Raw genomic sequence first — 23,061 nt, 5'->3', positions numbered from 1 at the left:
GTTCATATATAGTGATTTTTTTATTCTGTCACAAAACCCATATTTATTTTGAAAGCTATAATTACACATACTCTTACTAGAATTATATATAATAAAGTTCCAGCCTATAGGGAACAATTAGACCCTACAGACTGGAACTTTATTACTTACAAAGTTCCGTATCGGAAGAACCAAAGAACAAATTTCAAATGTACACAGAATCAATTGTTATTTATCAAATTTTATATTTTGTTTACTGTATTTTCCCTTTTTTGATATAAAAGAGTCCATAAGTATAACTAAATGTATTTTAACTATTTATATCCTTATAGGTCTTTTCATATTCTTACATAAATAAATCAGGAAAAGAAACCATTTATTTGAATACAATGGGATTATTGGCACATTAGAAAAAGCCTGGATTTTTGGAGTCAAACAGAGATGAGTTCAAATTCAGACTTGGCCACTAATTAGCTGTATGACCATAGGTGGGTGACTTGACCTCTCTTAGATCGTATTTTTCACCTTCCTAAGAAGGAATAATAACATCTGCTTTGCGGGGTTGTTGTGAAGGATTTTTACCCACTCGTTTCATCAACATTTAAGCATTTCTAAATCCTATTACTTCACAACAAAAATATTGAAACAAATAAACCTCTCTTTCAGTTATGCTACAGTTTATCAATATCTCAAAAATGTGGCTCCAGAATTAAATACAAATATGATAAAATGTTAGACAAAAAGCTCAAGTTTTTGTTTACCTTTGTTACTATGTAGCACTTATCAGGTACTTTGGGAAGTGCTAGGAAAGTGTGTGTTGGATGGGTGGACCCTGCAAAGAAGACTCACTGCAGAGTTACAATAGGACTAGTTATCTCCTGTGGTCTGGTCACCAGAAAGGCTTATCGAAAACTGAATTGCAGCCTTGAGGCTTCGGAAGAGGCTCACCTCCACCATCCTTCACTGTATAGCAAAAAGAAAACCTGGTCGGACCCAAATGAGATCAATGAAATCACCAGCAGTGGATCTGGAAGCTGATCTAAGATGAGCATGTTCATTTGGAAGCCTGTGACTGTCCATTCCTGGGCTCAGTGCTGGAAACACACCTTAGCCTGTCTTAAAAGCAGGCACAGGGACACAGGCATGCAAAAGGCACTATCAACGCTCAAATGCCTGAGACAGTAACCTGGATGAAAATTCTGTGTTGGCGTTCAGAAGATACGTGAATCTAAGATTGGCCTCGACATGTACCACACCCTGTACCTGAAGGTGAAGGGGAACATATCTGAAAACAGGCAGATTCTTCTTTTATTTTTATTTTTTAAATGGAGGTACTGGGGACTGAATCCAGGACCTCAAGCATGCTAAGCATGCACTCTACCACTGAGCTATGCCCTCCCCTTGTCAAGCAGATTCTCATGGAACACACCCACAAGCTGAAAACAGACCAGCCCAGCAAGCAGCTGCTGGCTGATGTGACTGAGACCTGCAGGTCTAAGATCAAGGATGCACATTAACACCCTGAAGAGTGACTCCAGGCCAAGCAGGAGGAGATCGTGAGGAATGAGGCCAACAGCTAAAGCTCCCCATCTCTTGTCTGTACACAGTGGCCTCTGAGATTGCATAGATCCATCATTCCTTAGCACTGGCCTTTATCTGCCTGAGAGGGAAAAAGTGAATTGCATTTATTTTTCTGTCAACTCTTTGGTCATGTTGAACATTTAACCAATTAAAAATCTAAGTCTTTTTTCACATAAGTACTGTTCAATAAGATCTCTCTGCCTCCGTTAATGGGTTACTGATTTACTGAACTGAAATACAGGATTTTACATTCATCGTTAGCTACATTTCATCATATTAGCTTCCACCAATTTGATTTAACCTTCATCTATCATTATGCATGCTAATTATTATTTTCGGATTTATGACACCTGTAAATTTGATTACAGTGTAAATCTCTGTTCATCCAAATTGTTGACTTAAGAAAGATAAATGAAAAAGAAGAGAAGGTAGAGTGTAATGCCTTGTAATATGTCACCAGAGCCTTGTGCTAAATTGTTCCTAATCTGATAGATGGCCAGCTTTGATTTTCAGATGCCAATTGACATAACTATTATGTACTATCATCTAGTGCAAATTTCTGCATCTTTTCTACCAAGATATAAAAGTCTTTAGTTGTATTTTGGCATTTCTCTCCAAATTCTTTAAATTACCAGTAGCACTTCCTAAGTCACTTGTAGATGTCATTATTCCAACCAAAGTATAAAGTTCACCTAAATCTGGATGTGTACCCTGATGTAAATTACCTAGGGACTCTTTTATTACCTACTACTCTTTGGGGGCTTCCCTCTACTTCCTACTGCCCTATTACTTGTATTTCTCTATTAATATTTGAGATTTGGTTTGTTTACGTATGTTTCTCTTTGATTTACCACTTTAGTTGCTCTGCTTTCTCTATGTCTAACATTGCATTTTTTGTCCCATTGATGTCTCTCTTTCCCTACCTTACTTTTTTCAGTCAAAAACTTCTCCATCTTCTAACCCTACCAGGTTCTTCTCTTCTCAAAAGATTTTTTTTGTTGGTATTAGCTTTAAAAATACGTATATGCAATGTATAACTGAATCACTTTGCTGTGCACCTGAAACTAACATTATTCAACAAAAAATGAGAATTAAGAGTAAGAAGAAAATATGCATAACGTCAACATACATGAAAGTTTATATTTCCTGATATTTCTTTTATATTTCCAATCACTGCCCCCCCACCATGTATTTGTCTTCCATCTTTGCCCTTTAAATGCTTGATCATTTACTCATTCATTCATAGTGAATGGATATCTATTGACGACCTGCTGCGTCCTGGTCGGTGCTAGATGATGCCAATACTGAGTCATGACCCAGCAAATGCCTTCAAGGAGCTCATGAACTAGTACAGAATTTACACATGTAAGCAAGCGTTACAAAGGTGTGAAAAGAATTACTATGGCCAAGGAGCACAAAGATAGGGATACCAAACCCAGACTGTGAAAGTCAGAAAACATGTCTGGAGGATGTGCTAGCCATGCTAAGTCTGGAAGCAGAGGCTGCAGGATATGTGTGCTGGTGCATGGACTTCTGTAGATGCCTTCTCTCTATTTCTCATCCAAATCACTCGTGACATCTTGGCTTATAGGGTTTACCATTGAGCTATCTTGATAAATGACTTCTCACTTTTTCATCCATAAACATGTTTTCAGGACCCACTCAATGCCAGGATCATGTTATACGATACCTTTTCTTTTAAAGATGCATTTTAAAGATTCAGGGAATTCCCTGCTTTCTCGCTCCCTCATGATTTTTGGGAACTTTTGAAATCAGCTTTTCCAAAGTAAAAAGTATTCATCTGGCTCTGCCCATTATTTCTTCCTTGACAACTAACAACTTTAAACTTTTCGGTTCATTTTTACTTTGAAATAGTTGTCAAAATAATATATTGAGTGCTTTCTATGGGCACTATATTAAATGCTCTGGGAGATACACAAAGATGACTAAAATTTAGGCCCTTTCCTCATGAAGCCTGTAAACTAGTAGTGGAAACATGCACACCGAACACAATAAAGATATTAATAAATGCTCTACTAAAGATACTTTACGTTCAAAGAATTTCTTGGTTAGAATTAAGTTTACAAGAGAGCTCCTTGTTTCTTCCTTAATTATTAGAGGCTTGATAAGTTAAAGTAACACTGTAAGGATAGGAAGTTTGGATTAGTTCAAAAATTTTTTTGAGAAGAGCTGTATAATTTTTTCTTAAGTGTTTTTGTGTTTTCAGCATATTCCATGCAAGAGAGTGCATGGACCGGTCTGATCGTATCCAGTAATTCAAAAGTCAATTCATCAGGTTAACAAAATGTAATAATTGTATAATGGATCAAATTAGATTTTAAAATATACATTGAAGAGTCAGTGTTACCTACGGACTAGCATGTTCTACATTATATTTTTCTGTAATTTTGGAATATGTTTTGGTAATGATCATGCATTACCTTTTTAATTAGAAAATACATGTTCATAAATATATATGTGGAGCTTCTATTAGGAAAAGACATTATGCTAATTCTCTAGAAAGTTATCTGTTAGGTTTCTTTTCATATATGATTATAAGAGTTTGAAAAATATGGAAAATAGATAAAAGAAAAAAATTACCTATAAAGCTATCACACTAACTCAAATGTTATTGAAGTTAATGGTGTGTTTCTTTCCTCTCTCTCTTTTTTTTTAAGTGACTAGATAGCAACATTTTTAATAATATTTAACCCACAAGAACAGGAATATTTTCTTCATGTGTATCCAGTTCTGTACTTTGACCCAGATGAAATGGTAGAATCATGGAATATTTACATGAAAGATCTTACAAATCATCCAGAAATATATAAACTCTCATATCATCTCCCAATAAGTAAAATCTTTATCTTCTAGATTTACCACCTTGTAGACAGGGTCATATTAACAGTAATAATCCAGATTTTATTGGCACTTGTCCCCACCCACTCACATAGGAACCTAATCTCCAGCAAAGTTCCCCCAAATTCTTTTGGGAGTTCAGATAGTGTTTTACACATACTATGAGTAAACCCAGTTAACTATCTAGTCAACTACCATCTTCTTTCCTCTTCTCCTGCTCTAACCTACAAGGGCTAGATGTTGCTGAGTTCCCTGACATTGCTGCCTCCCCTAGGATGCTGCCATGGAGGTCCTGGAAATGCCAAAGCAGTGCAGTGGTGTGTGGAGTAGCAGCAAAGAACCCCCTTCTCCTCTCCCGCTAGAGGGTTCCCCAGCAGTGCCACTTGTGTCCCATGTCTTGGGACCCTTACTACCCAAAATGTGATCCATGGACCAGCATCATACAGCAGAACTATGAGAAATGCAGACTCTCAGGCCCTGTGTATCAGCACCTGCATTCTAACAAGAGCCCCAGATGACTCATAGACAAATTACAGTTTGAGAAACGCATACTTAAAGTGCCTCCCTGGGACTAAGGCATGAATTCAACTGGGGACAAGAGTAGTGTTGGGTCAGGAAACAAAAATGACTTTTTATAATGCTTTCTTCTCTTTGAAGACCTTGTCTTTGTGACTGGGCCACACTTCAAATGTGTGGCTCCTTGAGGGATGAGCTCTCCCTCAGGAGCTCCCTCTCTCCTCACAGAGATAGACGTTCAGTGACCTGCCACTTCTCTTTCAGTTCAACCTGCCATGGCTTAGGCTCAAACTGAGAACCCATCAGACTGTGAGAACTCTTACACTGCTCTCCACGTGAAAAATATTTTTATTTAACAAATGTTGGTTCAGCACCTGTTATTTACAGAACACTCCATTATGGGCTATGCGGATACCAAAATAAGTAACACGATCTCTACCCTCAAAGGAGTCATAAGGAGGTGTATGTTGGGGGGCAGGTAGGGACTTTTGGGAAACAGTTTGAAAGAAAAAACCAAAAGGTTCCCAAATGGAGAAGTCTCACTGCAGTTTGGAGAAACCGGTCTTCTGTCTTGTCCCTACAGACTGCGTGTGCCTGTTCGCCAGGAGGAATGCCCCTCTTGCATTTCCATGTCAATACCTTCTTACCTGCCTTCCAAGGCCAATTTCCAATGCCAGCTGATCAATGAACTCTGCCCTAATTTCCTCATCTAAATATGCATTTGACACGTCAGAACCCCCATCATATCCTCTCTTAAGATCAATTACATGTGTTGAGGCCTTATGGGGTGGAGGATATGTCCCTTATAGCCAAAAAATGTATTTTAGTCAGTCTTAGACTCTCCATAGGACTTAAGTACATTTTGGGGGAAAAAAAAATTAAAGGTAATGCATCTACTCTGTTGATGTTCTCTATTCAGGAAGTATATCAGCCTTCTCAAATCACAGTCAGAGAGAACACAAGGGAGAGTGCTAAACATTCTGGGGTATGTTCACGGGACACCCCATGGCTGGCTAGGATTGACTTTTTTTGCATCTTTTTCTCTGGTCAGATTGGTTCTATCATTCAGAAACCATGTCCTCATTAGTAGGCTAGTAACTGTTCATCTCAGCTGCATGGAATTTTCTCTTGTTTTCAGCTGGATAGAAGTAGGTGGCTATATGCCTGCTAGTATTTAAGAAGTCTCTTAGCTGAATGGGTACCACTTTTTGTGCCTGGTTTTTCCTGAAGCTGAGATGGAATCCAAGGCAGAGGGCCTTCTCCCTGAAGAATGTAGGGTTGCTCTTAATCAAGTAGCATCTTATGAGCTGAATGTCAGTGATGCTTATGTATCTATGGTTAGTATAGTTCCTTGAGCCACTATGAGGAATGTTTTGGCTCTAATCTGGATAATGTATCTTCTATATCCTTACTAATTGTGGTGACAGCCATATTTGTGGTTTGATACTACTTGAAAAAACAATTTAGTGGCTGAGATTTTGCTGCTCTGTGGCCTAGTGATTTAGAGTTGGGGTTGCAAACTATGGGCTTCGATTGGGAGAACTGCAGTTCTTTTCAGAGGATTCCCAAAGCTTTTATGGACATCAGACACTGGTATAAATAATTTTTCAACCATCTGCTATTTTAGAGCCAATGTAGATGTGTTAGGATTAGTGAAATAGATTAACTTTAAAATGTCAATTCATGCTGGACTTCCGCCAATTGTCTGCATAATTACTGGACATAGGGCTACCATGTAGGGTTCTGAAATCTGACCCTTAAAGAGGCCTAATAGGCAAATATTGGGCACCAGCATATCAGAATCTGGATGGTTTCTCTTTGAGGTAGGCTGGGAGGCAACTGGGGCCTTCTGGAAGTCAAAGGACAAACCAAGGACTCTGGACTGAACACAGAAGGCCTCTTTCGGACAACCACAGAGACAGCAAAGTGAGTTTGTGTGAGATTACAGTCTTGAAAATCAGCTTCTCTCACCTCCAGTCTCTCCCCATTCTTCTCCCTGTCCCAGACCTGTTATTACACTGAAGACAAAGAAACACCTGCTTTTCTCACATTCTTCGAAGACCAAGCTGAGGTGAAGAGGGAACATGCGAAGCAGTTCATAAGATATCTAAAAAAATATAAGTGTAAAGTCTGCCTTCCAGTGATTAAGGTGACTATGTAACTTTGTTCCGGTGATCTCCATGGGGCCTTTATTGGGTCTAGAGAACTAAATTATGAGATGCTACCTAACTTGTTATGTTACTCATGTTCCTACATGAGTATTATAGCAACTGACCTTGAAGGTAAGCATGTGTCTTCTCTGTAGCCTCTTCATATCATTTGGAGTAAATTTTAGTCTCTAAATGCTTGTTTGGCTTTTCTCAATGAGCCATTCAAAGTGTGGTCTCTGGACTAGCAGCATCAGCAGCACCTGGGAATTCATTAGAAATGCAAATTTAGGGACCCCACTCTGATAAACTGAATCAGATTCTCTAAGGCTGGGGCACAATGATCCGTAGTTTACAAGCTCTCCAGGTGATTCTAATCCTCTGTACAGTTTGAGACTCACTACTCTAATGGTCTCTTCCTAGAGCTGTTAGCATCCTCTGTTAGACCTTAAGTCTAATTCAGAGGCACATTGGGGTGCTTAATATAGCTGTCTCTTCAATGTAGTAAAACAAAATTTTTTTCACTAGAACAGACACTCGAAAGAAACAATGTGAACCTTAGTTGGGGGGATTACATTTAGAAACATTCCTCCTTACCTGAGGGGTTCTTTTAACTCAAGGTCTATAAAGCAAACTAAATATCTGGTGGTACAGAACTCAGCACCGTCCAAAGCTAATGAAGTCCCAAAGCTAAAGGCATAGTGCATACAGCTGTGCTGGTGGTGCCCGGGCTTTGTAGAACATTAAAGCCACCTGGAGAGCTTTTAAAACTCCTGCCCCTCCTTACTAATTAAGTCAGAATGTCTGCAGTTGAAAGCCAGACATCAGTATTTAGGTGCTCTGCTGAGTCTGTTGTGTCACAAAGTGTGGGAACTATTGGCCTCTGCGAACCTAGTTCTAATTCTACCCAGGAAGTAGGAAGTAACCAAGCTATGCCTCAGGTAGGATAGTGACTCCCCTGTTCCTCTCCAACAGAGGCTGGATATAGAAAACTGGGGAACTGGCAAAAAAGCTATCGAGTCTGCCCTGCAGTTGGAGAATACATTAAGCAGCCTTCTGCAAGACCTGAAGGCCTTGGCTTCTCGGAAGAAACAAGCCAGTGTAAGTAGTAAGCTGGTTCTGAAAGCACCGTCATCTTTCCCTTCTAGATAATGACTTGCTTCTGAGAGATGAGCCTAAGACAGTGGATTATCTAATGTATTTATTTCCCTCCAAAGAAGTATATGACCTTATTTCTGGGAGTAGGTGGGAGGTGGGAGGAGTAGGTACCCTGGTAAGGAGGAATGCAATGCAAAACACGATGAATTAGACTTCTCAGGAATAAGGGACTCTGGATATTTAAAGAAGCACAGCCTTGAGATCTGCTGTCTTAGATTGCCCCTACAAAAGTGAATGTTTAAGGTGACCTATTGTATAGACTTCTCTGAAGTCTTCCTGGTTAATGGTGAGCACTCTCCCTTGCAGTGGTCACTTTTTTTTCACCAGCCTAGCTTCTCTGGAAGTCAAAATGAAGAAAAGGCCCTTGTAGAAAAGTTACTAACCTAGATGCACATTGGACTCTCTGAGGAACTCTGAAAAGGATCAAATGGGAGCCCTACACCAGACTACTTAAATTTAAATCCCTGGGAATGGGGTCTGGGAGCCTACTCAAAATTTACACGTTATTCAAATAGAGTAGAAAACCATTGCTGTAGTAGCTTATTACTTAAATTAATCTGCATTTTTGATGAGATGCCTTAACACTCATATTCATTGAAGGTGGCTATCTGTATTCATCTGGAGGTCTTGAATGTCACAGATGGGTGCTCTTTGAACTTCAATATGCATATGAATCACCTAGTCCCTTTTTAAAATGCAGATGCTGATTTGGTAGGTCTGGAAGGGATTCAATACAATGCATTTCTGACAAGCTCCTAGGACTGCTGGCGCATTAGCTATAATTTGGGTAGCAAGATCTTAGATTGCCTCCCACTGCAGACAAAGTCCTTAGTGTGTTGACCCCTGTTTTATTTCTGTAGCTCGCACGCTTCATGAAGAAGTTCCTGGATGAACAGATCAGGAACATAAGCTACCTGGAATACCAGCTTGGCTATCAGGAGGAATTAGAGAAGATGGCAAAGAATGAAGGACAGGTTGAAAAGGCTGCTGTGGCATCTGAAGCATCAGGTAAAGAGACACCTGAAGGCAACACAGCACGTCTTCCCACCCAGCAGGTCCCAAGCCCAGAATCTTGATCTTCTCCATTTAACAGAAGACTGCTTTCCTTTTCATCTAGAATCCTAATCCTCATTGTTGGCATGCAAATAAACCTGTTTTGCATTATAATCATGTGTAAGGAGATTGCTGTTGGAGTACAAGAAGGGTTAGTTCCATTAATGTGAGTTTGGTGAAAGCTTCCTGAGGGACAGTAGGTGCATTAGATTAAAAAAAAAAAAAAAAAAGGCCTCCCCTGTTTCCAACAACACCCAGAGACAGAGGCAGGATTTGTTAAATCCAGCCAATCCAAGTGGATAGAGTAGAAATTAAGTAGTAAAACCTTAGGTTCCTGGCAGGAGGTAGGAGAAGGGAACAGGAAGGTACATAAGCAAGTAAGACACTACAGACAAGTTTGGATGCCCCTACCTTCTACACTGTAGACCGTCTAGCAGCTACTGGGGTGATTGCTTTGAGCAGAAAACAGTGAGCATGCAAGCTTGGATCAGACCCAAGGGCTTCAGGTGGCAAGTACCACCTGGGAAAAAGCAGGCTGTATAGGATTGTGCCCTGGCTGCAAAACTTACTAGCTCCATGGCCTTGAGTAAGTTTTTATTTACCTCACTCATTGAGGCAGTTTAGTCATCTGTAAAGTACGGTTAATATTATATAGTTCATAAAGTTAACAAGACGATTGAGTAAATTAATATGTAAAGTATCTAAAAACAGCACCTGCTCAGATTGTGTATTTGTATAGTAAGTAGTGCCACTTCTGAAACGTGAGGAAAGCCAATACGTAACAGAAGCACTTACAACAAGAAAACAGATTACTGAAATTGCGACAGAATCTTAAAACATTTAATCTTAAAGGAATCTTGTTGGAAACAAGAACAGGTGGTCATAGGAAAGAACTACCTTGGAGAAATTCAAGTCAACAAATGGGTTGATTATTCAAATAAACACAGCTAATCAAACAAGTGATCCAGAAGTAAGCCAAACAATTCTCTGACAAAGGAGTAAAGAAACAGTATTTAAAATGTTAAGACATGGAATTCCAACAAAAGATCTAACTAGAGCTCCAGGAGGAAAGACATTGAGAAAGAACCAGTATGGTGAAATTTTAGAGCATCAAGGATGAAAAAGTTTGCCATAAAAGGCATTACTTAAAAGGAAAAACTGACATATTAATAAGACCTTCACTGTGAATAACATTATTGTTTTAACAGCAAAATATAAGGGCATGGGCTTTACATGCAAGTCCAACGTAGCCTGGCTGATTCTAACCTTTTTTGTTATTGTTCAAAAATAAATAGCTGAGATTTTTTCATGTTTTTCTATGCTCTGTACTTCTTTTAAATTGAAATATAATTGATTTTAATGTTGTGTTAGTTTCAGATGTCCAGCAAAGTGGTTTCCATATATATATATATTCTTTTTCAGATTCTTTTCCTTTATAGGTTATTACAAGATACTGAATTGGTTCCCTGTGCTATAAAGTAGGTCCTTGTTGTTTATCTATTTTATATGTAGTAATATGTATATGTTAATCCTGAACTCTTAATTTATCCCTCCCCCAACTTTCCCCTTTGGTAACCATAAATTTGTTGTCTATGTCTAGAGTCTTTTTCTGGTTTGTAAATAAATTCATTCACATTTTTTTTAATTCCGCATATACTAACTAACCTCCTATAGTGCTTTAAGCTTTAGTAATTCCAGTGGGAAGGGTATGCACTCAGGCAACAGTCAAGCACATAGTAGACTTCTTTTCCAACTTCTGCACACCTTTTCTACAAGTCACACATCTTGAAAATCACCGCCAAGACGAGCTTGTCACCACTGGAGAAATACTAGTTTACAAAGCATTCTTAAATAAATTCCTACTTTTATAATTACCAACTTATATCCAATTTTATGCTTATTAATCTGAGAGACAACCACATTAAATTGGGAGTAAGACAAGATTACATTTTCCTCCACACTACTTACTGGCTTTCTGGACATTCTCAAGCAGGGTTTCTCAACCCCAGTACTATTGACATTTTGAGGCAAATGACCTTTGTTATGCGGGGTCATCCTATGCATTGTAAGATATCTAGCAACATCCCTGGCCTCTACCTACCAAGTAGAACCTTCTCCAGTTGTGACAAACTGTTTCCAGACATTGCCAAGTATCTCTTGAGAGGTAAAAATTAACCCTGTTTAAGCACCACTATTAAAGATGATGTAATAGAAAAGCTAGAAAGGAAGATGTATCTGTTTGAAAAACACTGAATGTGATATGATTGTAACAAGAACTGAAAAACTGTTATAACTATTATAACCTATAAGAAAGTTTAATGATGGGCTGGATGCAGGATAAATATCTACAATTTAACCTTTCTTATATAGTATCAATAAATAAAGTATTTTTAAAGATATATTATTTATGATACTCACAAATACATGAAATACCTAGGAATAATCCTCACAGAAGTAGCTTGGAATCTATATAAAGTGAAATTAAAATATTTCCTGAAAGAAAGAAGCTTTGAATAATGGAAAAAGGAGAAAAAAGATTAAATACGAAAATTGTGACACCTCCCAAATCAGAAGTCTGGAACAATTTTGGTCATAATCCTAACAGAATTTTGAGGGTTTAGACAATTTAGCACTAAAGAGTAAGCTTCAGCCATGAGGAAAAACATGGGAACATACATAAAACTTACTTAACATCGTTAGTCATTGGGAAATACAAACCAAAATCACAATGAGATACCATTGACTACACACTCAGAATGGCTAAAATTAAAATGACTGTCAACACGATAAGCTGGCAAGGTGGTGAGATAACTGAATCTCTCACACACTTCTGGTGAGAATATAAAGTGGTACAAACGCTTTGGAAAAAGATATGTCATTTTATTATAAAATTAAGCATGTACATGCCTCATGCATTTTGGGAGGACACAAGTCATCCCATAACAAATAATGATATTGTCTAAAATTGAATAGAGAAAGCTATGGAGAAAAGACAGGAAGAAGGTATAAGCTAATTCATTTGATGTTCACAGTAGGAATCAATAGATACTGTCTGAAGAAAGGTCTTAAGAGTATTATATAAAAAGTCTAATTATGAAGGCAGTGACTAGAATAAAAATACAAGGACTATAATTTTTAATATAACAGCCTCCATAGTGAAAGTTTATGTAAATACAAACATCATATTTACATTGTATTTTGTAACCCTTATGTTAGCCCTTGTTTGTGTCCTAGTTTCACCGTGGAATAATATTCAACCTCAGGACTTTTGCTGAAGTTTCCCTGATCATTTTCTAGTTGGGTCAGTTTTGTTCTTTGAGAGGTTCTTCAGTAAGGCTTAGCGTGGACAGTATTCCCTCAGTCCCTGAGTTGGCAGGACTTCTTGCCTATAGCTTCGACATTTGAAGAACATCTTGGATGGATTTAAAATCCTTGGCTCAAACTTCCCTTTAGTGTCTAAGTATTGTTGCATTTCTGTTAGTATTGACTGTAGCTGTGCCAGCTTGGTTTTCCTTCCCTTAGAAGTGAACATTTTTGCCCAGATGCCCAGAGTGTGCTTCTAGTGTGAGCAGTCTCCATCTGGTGTTTGCAGGATGTGTGTTAATAGCATATGTCTTGGTGTTCATCGTTCTGAGACAGTCTTTCCCATGTCTCCAATATGCCTTTTAATATCAAAATACAAGTCTTATTTCAGAGCATTGTCTAAAGTTTGCGTTACTCCATTCTTTTGGATTTCCTCCAAATGGAAGAACTCCAGTTATTCATATTTTGAATCATTTCTGCTTATCTTTTACAACTTTTATTAAAAAAATCTTTTTGCTTATTTCTCTTTTACTTCATTTTTTCTGCAGGTACTCTGTGTCCTGCTGTGCTCTCTATAGAATCTATTTCTCCTTATGTTCTTTTATTTTTTTTTTATGAAATGATTCTGTCTGTGTATTCTATTTCTTTCCTAAATTTTATTAGGTACCATTTCAAATCTTCCTACTGACTGACCATCACCTTCCATTTGTTGGCCATGTCTTCCCTGGGTTCATGTGTTTATTTTTTTTAAAGATTACAGTCTGTTTACAGTTATTAAAAAATGTTGGCTAAATTTCCTACGTTGTACAGTACATCCTTGTAGTCTGTCTTATAGCCAGTAGTTTGTACCTCCCACTCCTCCAAGCCGTCCCCACTGTTAACGACTAATTTGTTCTCTATATCTGTGAGTCTGCTTGTTATTATTATTACATTCACCAGTTTCTTGTATTTTTTAGATTTTAAGATAAATATCACATCGTATTTGTCTTTCTCTGACTTATGTCATTTGGCATAATGCCCTCCAAGTCATTCCACATTGCTGCAAATGTCAGTATTTCATTTCTTTTTATGGCTGAGTAGTATTCCATTGTGTGTGTGTCTGTGTGTGTGTGTGTGTGTGTGTGTGTATACACACCGTGTTGTCTTTATCCAGTCATCTGTTGATGGAACTTAGGTTGCTTCTATACCTTGGCAATTGTAAATAATGCTGCTAGGAACATTGGGGTGCATATATCTTTTCAAATTAATGTTTTTGTTTTTTTCAGATATACCTGGGAGTAGAATTCCTGGGTCATATTGTAGTCTTTGTCTGGTTTTGTTATCAGGGTGAGGCTGGACTCATAGAATGAGTTTGGAAGTGTTCCTTCTTCTGCAATTTTTTGGAATAGTTTAAGATGGATAAATGTTAACTCTTCACTAAATGTTTGGTAGAATTCACTGTGAAGCCATCTGGTCCTGAACTTTTGTTTGTTGAGAGTTGTTTAATCACTGATTCATTTTCAATACTGGTAATTGATCTGTTCATATTTTGTACTTCCTCCTTGTTCAGAATTGGGAGATTGTACCTTTCTAAGAATTTGTCCATTTCTTCTAGGTTGTCTGTTTCCTTGGCATATAGTTGTTTGTAGTAATTTCTTGTGATCCTGTGTATTTCTGTGATATCAGTTGTGACTTCTCCTTTTTTATTTCTGATTTTACTGCTTTGGGCCCTCTCCCTTTTTTCTTGATGAGTCTGGCTACAGGTTTATCGATTTTATTTATCTTTTCAAAGAACCAGCTTATAGTTTCACTGATATTTTATATTTTTAAAAAATCTTTCATTTATTTCTGCTCTGATCTTTATGATTTCTTTCCTTCTACTAACTTTGGGTTTTGTTTGTTCTTTTTTCTGTAGTTGCTTTAGGTGTAAGGTTAGGCTGTTAATTTGAGGTTTTTCTTATTTCCTGAGGTAAACTTTATAGCGATAAACTTTCCTCTAGAAGTGCTTTTGCTGTGGTACCATAGGTTTTGGATCATTGTATTTTCATTTCCATTTGTCTCTAGGTATTATTTCCTTTTTAATTTCTTCAGTGATCCATTGGTTGTTCAGTAGATATTGTTTAGCCTCCACGTGTTTGTATTTTTTAGTTTTTTTTCTTGTAGTTGCTTCCTAGTTTCATAGCGTTGTAGTCAGAAAAGACACGTGACATGATTTCAGTTTTCTTACATTTACTGAGGCTTGTTCTGTAGTCTAGGATGTTATCTATCCTGGAGAATGTTCATGTGCACGTGAAAAAATTGTGTATTCTGCTGCTTTGGGGTGGAATGTTCTATAAATATCAAGTCTATTTGGTGTTGTTTAAGGCCAGTGTTTCCTTATTGATTTTTTTGTCTGGATGATCTGTCCATTGATGAAGGTGGGGTTTTAAAGTCCTCTACTATTATTGTGTTACTACTGATTTCCCCTTTTATGTCTGTTAATATTTGCCTTATATATTTAGGTGCTCATATGTTGGGTGTATATATATTTACAATTGTTATATCTTCTTCTTGGATTGATCCTTTGATCATTTTGTAGTGTTCTTCCTCTCTTGTAACTGGCTTTTTTTAAAAGTCTATTTTGTCTGATATAAGTATTGCTACACTGGCTTTCTTTTGATTTCCATTTGTTTGGAATACCTTTTCCCATCCCCTCACTTTCAGTCTGTATGTGACTCTAGATCTGAAGTGAGTCTCTCGTAGGCAGCATGTATCTGAAGTGAGTCTTTTGTACCCATTCAGCCAGTCTGTGTCTTTTGGTTGGAGCATTTAGTCTGTCTACATTTAAGGTAGTTTTCAATACGTATGTTAGTTGTTTTAGTTTTGTTTTTTTTTTGTAGATCTTTTTGTTTGTTTGTTTTTGCCTTCTTATTTTGTTCTCTTCTTTTGTGATTTCATGACAATCATTAGTGTTATGTTTGGATTCCTTTTTCTTTTATATGTGAATATCTGTTGATTTTTGGTTTGTGGTTACCATGAGGTTTTCATATAGGAGTCTGTGTACATAATGATCACTTTAAGTTTCTGATCTCTTAATTTCAAATGCATTTTTTAAATCCTGCATTTTTACTCTCCTCCCCTCATGACTACTGTTTTTGACATCATATTTTACATCTGATTGTTTTGTGTATCCCTTAACTACATATTGTGAATATAGTTGATTTTACTACTTCTGTCTTTTAACGTTCTTAGCTTTGTGTGTTGATGATTTCTTACCTTTACAGTATGTTTGCCTTTCCTGGTGAACTTTTTTATTTCATAATTTTCTTATTTCTAGTTGTGGCCTTTTCTTTTTGCCTCAAGAAACTCCTTTAACATTTGTTGTAAAGCTGGCTGGATGGTGCTGAACTCTTTTAGCTTTTGCTTGTCTCTAAAGCTGTTGATTTCTGCATCAAATCTGAATGAGAGCCTTGCTGAGTAAAGTATTCTTGGTTATAGGTTTTTCTTTTTTATCACTTTAAATATATCCTGCCACTCCCTTTCTGGCCTACAAAGTTTCTGCTGAAAAATCAGCTTATGGGAGTTTCCTTGTATGTTATCATGTGGGTTGGTTTTGTTTGTTTGTTTGGTTGGTTGGTTTTTTGTTTTTGTCTTCCTTCCTGGCGGCACTTGTATCAAGAATTTTTCCCCTTTTATTCATGTTGAATGATGTATTGCACTTTTCTTTTGCTTTGGAGCGATAATTTTCTAGTGAGTGTTCTTAATCTGTAGGGAAGCTTTGTATCTATTTTCAGTTCTTTTTTTGCCCTTTTGTTTTCCTAAAGCAGTTTCCTTTGGGTGTTCTGGCTGCGCAATACTTTGCCAATTATATTTGAATAAGTCAGATTTTTCTCAATTAGAAGGAGGATCTATTGAAGTGAGGGAAAGGGTAGCTTTCCCAGTTTCTCAGCTCAATAGCTCCCTCCTCTATTTCTATAATAAATGCCGCTTCTGGTACTAAGCCTCACCTAAATTTCATATTTTAACTTGGTTCACAAAGGTTTCAATCATCAGTTCCAAACTTACATTGTATCTTCACCATCTCTGGTATAGAAGTACTTTCACCAAGGTATCCTGTTTCTAATTTCCACTTTCTGACACCATTCCCTTTTATTTATTTATTTATTGTTGTCAAATAATAGTTTATTATTTTCTTTTGTAGTTCTTTTTAAAATTGTTTTATTGTTTAGTTTTTTCTCCTTTTGTAGTCCTTAACTAGCTAGGCATTGCAGAGCAAAACTTGATGTTATCTGTGATGTCGTGATGGTGGTGGCCATCAACATTGTAGCCCATGGACTGAGAAGTCTCCAGGATCTCTTTAATGGTTCCAGAGAGTTCTCTAGCTAAAGGTCAGTGCCACATCTGTTGGGCAATATTGACAGTCTCATGAAAAGCGATGTTTCCACTCTGCTTACTATTTTTCTGTTTCTTTCTGTCTCCTGGCAGTTCTTTGAGGGCTTTGATGATCAGGGCAGAAGCAGAAGGTACCACCTCAGTCTAGCCCTATATGTTCTGAATAGTCAATTTCACTGTACTCCTCAGACCCTTCCTTGGCATAGCCATCACCAACTCTTTTGGAGACAGACCCAGGGGGTCCACCTTGCTGGCCAGGACAGATGTGGCACTGACTTCCCCACCAGTGCACCTCAGGTATATGACTTTGATCTTCTTGAGGTTGAACTTAGGTGGCAAGGTTGAGGCAAATGGTGTTACATGATCCTGGATTCAGGCTGTCCCAATAAAGTTGCACCTTGGCTGCCTCTAACTAAAAGCTGAAAGCTCCCCTCTCTTTCAAAAGTGCTATTTTCTTGCGTCTGCCTCGTCTGTGTGACTCCTCACCCAAAAACATTCTAAGCCTTCTGTCTCCAACACTCTTACTGCACCTGCCCTCTTTGATCACAGTTCTCACTGATGATGGGAACTCAGCCTTTTGGGAGGAAATATTTACTGTTGATTTCTGATATCTGCCACATCTAAAACACTTCTGTACATCCTGTTCTTCTCAGAAACACCTGCATCACTGTTGTGGCTTCCTGAATTAAACTTCTGACTTCCGATGCCAAAACAGTTATCATCTAGGATACATAAAGGGAGAGAGTGGAAGAGAAAGAATCCAGTAATAATAGATGTCATAAAGCACATCCACTAAAATGTTTACTTTCTAAATGTGAGCAATACCTCTTGAATGCATAAACCATGTCATTTGTCTGCTAAAGAGCATTAAGGAATAGGGGCTGTGCTGGCAGAAAACCCTCCTAGAAACATCAGACATATAAATGCAAAAAGGCAAGCCTTCATAAAGAATCATGAATTCAACCTAGATTAGAGGAAGCCAATTGATTTTGTAAATACAGAAAAGAGAGGTACTGATTTAGGAAAAAAATCAAAGTCACTTAGCCTGGATTGTTAACCTCGTCCTTTTGCATCTCCAGGAAACTCTTACAAGTAGATGATCCAGAAATCTCCAACTCAAACAGCAATGATAAATAAAAAGGAAGAAGGGGTTGGGCGAGGAGAACTGGCTTGACTACAGATGCTATTAGAGAAAAAGGAGGGGAAATAAATAACAGTTTATTAACATATGAGGAGTTCTCTGGCATGGAACAGTTGAAAACTATGAACAAGTGTTTTAGTTTTAGCTACCCTAGTGGGCGTACAGTGCATCCTGCTGAAGTTTTCATTTGCAATTCCCTGATGACTGTGGAAAGCAAATGTCTAAAGCTCTTAGGAAGTAAGTTTGGAGAATAACTGTACCTTCTGCCTTGGTCCTCTATAGGAGCAGAACTGAGCCTGATTAAGAGTAATATCACAAATGCGATCTTCTGGGAGGGCAACATACAGACACTGAAGACTCTCCAGGATCCTGCCTGTTAGCATTAGAGTATGACCACTGGGTCACTGCATGGAGGTTGCTCACAGATATTATTATTACCAGTATTGTTGTGTTTTCTTTAATCCTGAGAGACACAAGGGGAACTATGCCTTTGCAAATGATTTATTTGTGCCTCTTTAATTCCTAACAACATGAAGTTACCAGTAGAAAATAAATTTCTTAAAAACACTGTGGAGATAGTTTCTTAAACATCAGAAAGCAAAATTGCTAGGTTTTGTACATCTTCAGTCATACTAAATCAGTTCAATTAAACAAGTATCTGTTGAACACCTTCTAATTAACATGGACTTAACTTGGATGCTGGGGATACAAAATTAAATGAGCTTTGCCATAAAGATGTGTACTGTCTAGTAAAGAACACATATATATGTAAATAATTAGAATTCAGTGTGGTAAATGCACCCATAAAAGCCTGTGTGAGGCAGAGAAGAACACAGAAAAAGAGTGACCTTCTCTGCCAGAGTAGGGGGACACAGCATGAAAAACTTCTGATCTGCACCTGGATGGATGACTCAGAGTTCAGTAGGATGGGGGAAGCGGGATAGAGCTCTTCAGGCTTAGCTAGTGGTATCAGGTCAGATCATGTAGTGTCTTTCATGGCATGTTAGCATGCTTGGGTTCTGTTCTTCAGAGGATGGGAAAGCAACAAGTTTAGACATAGATATGGCTTGATTAGATTTGCAGTTTAGAGCAAGAGACCTTAGTAGCACAGTAGCTGATGGTGTTGTTCTTATTCTGACTTTGCTATCTGTGTGTATCATGTGATAAAACAAATGACTAACTGTGTTGGTGTTTTTGAGAATTGAGATGTCCTGTGTGGGATTCAAGTGTAAGATCAATGAGGTTAAGTAAAAATCCTGTTGGATATTTAATTGTGAATATCAGAATGAGCTCATGATGTATTTATCTTTTTAAAAGATAAATTGCCCATTGAAAAGATTCAGAAACAAGTAGCAGTGAGTATCCCTACACCCTCATTTTGATCTCTAAATACCATTTGTCACTAAAAGGAACAAGGGCTCCTTTGAGAATGGCTGCGTGTAGCTCTGAGTTAGGAAATAGGTTAAATAATCCTGAAACTTGTTATGTTAAAAAGCAAAGCCAACAAAAAGAACTCAGAACAAACTTGAAGGAGCTTCCTTTGGGTAAGATTAGCCACTTTGAGAAAAATAACTGCAGTGAATTGAAACACACAAAATATGCTTTAATTTGTGAGTAAAAATTAAATAATAATAAATTATTAATAATTATTATTTTAAAATTCTAATAAATAATACTAAAAACAGTGGTCACCTTTGGAGGATAGTAGAGCGCTAACTCGTAACTTAGAAACTGGTAAAGAAAAGGATCAAGGATTTATTTTGACCTGTCTTTCCTATATGAACTACCTTAGAGTAACCAAATAGTGATAGTGATATTTCTAGAAAATAATAGTGTGAAATTTACCATTTTTCCAATCCTTAAAAATAATTAGGTAGTGATCATCACTGGTTGCTATGAACAGAAAGAAAACCACTCAGGCATTGTGTGCTTCCTAGTGAAATTACGCACTACTACTTACGAAGTAATTTTGAAAACAAAAGGTGAAACCACATATCAAGCCTCAAGACTTAACTGCCACCTACAGGAAATACAGAGAAGAATCCACTGAACAAAAAAATAAGAATGCAACCAACAAAATCCAGACTGTGGGCAACTATAGAACAAATATCCCAGGTTCTCTAACAAACAAATTACATGGGGGAAAAGAGGGAAGAGGAATGTGGCCTTTGTTTTATTCTGATTAAAACAGATTTTAAAAATTTTTAAATGATAAACATTATAAGATAACCAGTGAAATTTGAACACTGATAGAATATTTGATGATATTAAGGAGTGATTATGAACTATTTTTAGCTCTGTTCATTGTATTATGGTTATGTATAAAATAAGAATTGTTACCTTTTAGAGATACTGATTAAAATATTTATGAATGAAATGATTAAATTTTAAAAGGGGGAGAAGAGAGTGGGGTAAAGATGAAGCAAGATTTGTTATTGTTGCAACTGAGTGATAGCATCCTTGGGGATTTATTACAGTATTCTGTATAATTTTCAATAATAATTTTTTTCCTTTTAATTGGTTTTGAAGGACAGTCTTATTTCCTTAATGTCTGATTCAGGACAGGGAGAGGCCAATTTACCATAATCTCCAGGTGCTAATATTGGCACCCTGCATTTTTTGCCCAGTGTCTGTCTTTCCTTCACAGAGTTCTCTGTGATAGTCACCACATTAGCGTTCACCTTGTTGTGCTCTACAGAGAGGTCAGCGTTTCAAGAACCAGTCATTAGTCCTCTTCAAGTTGCTACAGTTATCACTGGGCCAAGGATGTCTGGTTCCTTGTTCCCTCAGGTAAAGCACAGTGCAAATTGCTAATAGTAAATGAGCTACTAGACTATTTAAAAGCCTTTTTTTCTGCTAGTTTTTCTTCAGGACAGAAAGGTTTCCAAAGAAGGAGGCCGAAAAACAACCAAAACACAAATATCCTTGATGTCTCCGACTTTCACATTGAATCGAAAGACTCTCACATAACATCTGCCTCAAGCAGGCTTTCTGTGTAGCCTGTGCAGCTGCCAGGATTGTTGGGCTCTCAGTGACTCCACCGTACATCTGAATGTGAGCGCATTACAGATTTTATTGAGATTTGGGGGTAATAAATGAGAAGTCCACAAAGCATAAAAAAAGTTAGCAAATTTAAATAGAGTCATAGCTCTTCCACTGCCCAAAGCCTCTCAGCCAACCTGTGATCTCTTAGCAGTTTCTCTTCATGGCTAACCAGGGTATTGTGGGTCCATGCCTCTCTGTTCTAAGATTTCTCCAATATCTCAGTACTTGGATCTCCATCATTGACTTATGAAGAAACTAAAAATTGTTGCTTCATTAGCATGCAAAGCACTAAACACTTCTTTGTTTGAACCTGATCAAGAGGGCCAAAATCTGTTCACACATCTTCCTAAACAGATGTGCAGCTGTCTGGCTGGTAGGAATTCTGCCTTCCTCCTAAGCTAATGAGCTCAAACTGTTGCTTGCCTTCCAGGATAACAAGCGTTTAAAATAAACATTTTTTTTCTTTTCCTTACAGAATATTTCTGTTTAAACTACAGTAGGCACTACGATTTACCCTACACATTGATAGGAAAAAATAAGACTGTCAATGATGTACGTAGAAAGAGAACAGCTAGGTGGAAGCAAACATACCCACAATAAATATACCCAGAATCTGTGTAGCTTTTTACTAGTGACGTAGTGTTTTAGGATGCCTGTTGCTTAAGATATTGTCTGGGATGGGGAAACAACCTTCCTGAATTGTGACTGATCTTCACATTTTGTTGTGGTAAGCTGACCTACTGCAAAGTTGAAATTGTAAACATACATGGAAAAGCAACTTAAACGTGCTGCTTACTAAAAAGCATAAAATGATGGTAGAAGCATGACATATTTTAAAAGCTACTTTCTGGGGATGAGGTAATGACAGTAACAGCCAGAACTTCCTGAAGGCATGTGATGTACACGTCCAAGTGCTGTGCATCAGTGCACTTGATTTACCTTAACTCATCCTGAGTGTCCTTCAGATTTAAGCCAAGGAACTCCACTTTGGTGGAGGTACTGCTATTAGTCCCAGCTACGGTGAGGAACCTAAGAGGTCCAGTGACTCACCCAAGGTAGTCTGGTGAGGTCCTCTTAAGCCCAGAACCCCTACTCCGTGGTAATGAACTTGATATGAGGATCTTCAGTTATTCAAATTAGAAACAAAGGCAGGTAATCTCTTGGTCCCTTGTTCTCAGGGGACTATATATTCTTTTGTCCTGTCGCTATCTGGGTATTGCTTCTTTTTTTTTTTTTTTCTCTTTGCAGTTTCTCTACCTTGTAAGCTCACAGTCAACTGATTCCTCTCAACTTGATATGTCCTTCATTTAAGCAACCAGCAAAAACTGACCGCTAGCTTTGAATCACAGTTTTGAAGCACTGTGAGAAAGACTTCAATTAGCCTTAGGAGTCAGGGATCTCTTGCCCCCGGGACAAAAGCAGTGGCTATGGGAGGAAAGCAAGGTCACACATTATAAATATGGCTGCCAGGGTTCATGAAGGTAGTTTTCAGAGAAGTGTATGGGTTGGCAGAAAACCTAAAATGCATCTATTATTAGACTGTACATGTGTTCACTGCATTCGTACCCTTTGCATATAGAAGGCAGTTTCAATTTAAGGTCACAGGAATGTTTGCAGATAAACACACTTTTTCAGCCTACCTTTCTGGATCAAAACTTGTTTGTATTCTTCCATGGCCTGAAAAACACAGAATTTGTATAAACTTTAGATAGAAATCTGTATTCGCTTTCTAGAGCCTCCATAGCAAAGTAGGTGGCTTAAAACGACAGAAATTTATTCTCTCACAGTCCTGTAGGCCACAGGTCCAAAGTCAACGTGTCAGCAGGGTTGGTTCCTTCTGGAGACTCTAAGGCAGAAACTGTCTTACACCTCTTTACCAGCTTCCGGTGTTTGCTGGCAATTCTTGGCATTCCTTGGCTTGTTGAAGCA

General features: G+C 37.8%; 1 long non-coding RNA gene and 1 pseudogene across 3 annotated transcripts in view; one reads left to right on the top strand and one right to left on the bottom strand.

Moving 5' to 3' along the window:
* The window catches only part of LOC107033881 (uncharacterized), a 37,023-nt gene extending 18,554 nt beyond the window's left edge, over positions 1 to 18,469 (top strand). For 2 of the 3 annotated variants that reach the window (XR_012075450.1, XR_012075446.1), the window contains exons 2-4: positions 6,941 to 7,084; positions 8,058 to 8,183; positions 9,101 to 9,497. This is a non-coding gene — a long non-coding RNA (uncharacterized lncRNA). Of the gene's footprint in view, positions 1 to 6,940; positions 7,085 to 8,057; positions 8,184 to 9,100; positions 9,498 to 18,369 lie in introns of those variants that run through there. The other variant, XR_012075447.1, reaches the window with a different exon arrangement.
* On the bottom strand, positions 16,809 to 17,668 carry LOC116277685 (large ribosomal subunit protein uL11-like; annotated as a pseudogene).
* Positions 18,470 to 23,061: the final 4,592 nt, after the last annotated feature.

The sequence above is a fragment of the Vicugna pacos genome, chromosome 1 (assembly GCF_048564905.1).
Source record: "Vicugna pacos chromosome 1, VicPac4, whole genome shotgun sequence".
NCBI lineage: Eukaryota > Metazoa > Chordata > Mammalia > Artiodactyla > Camelidae > Vicugna > Vicugna pacos.
The sequence above is the reverse complement of the archived record's forward strand: the minus strand, read 5'-3'. Positions and strand labels throughout refer to the sequence as shown.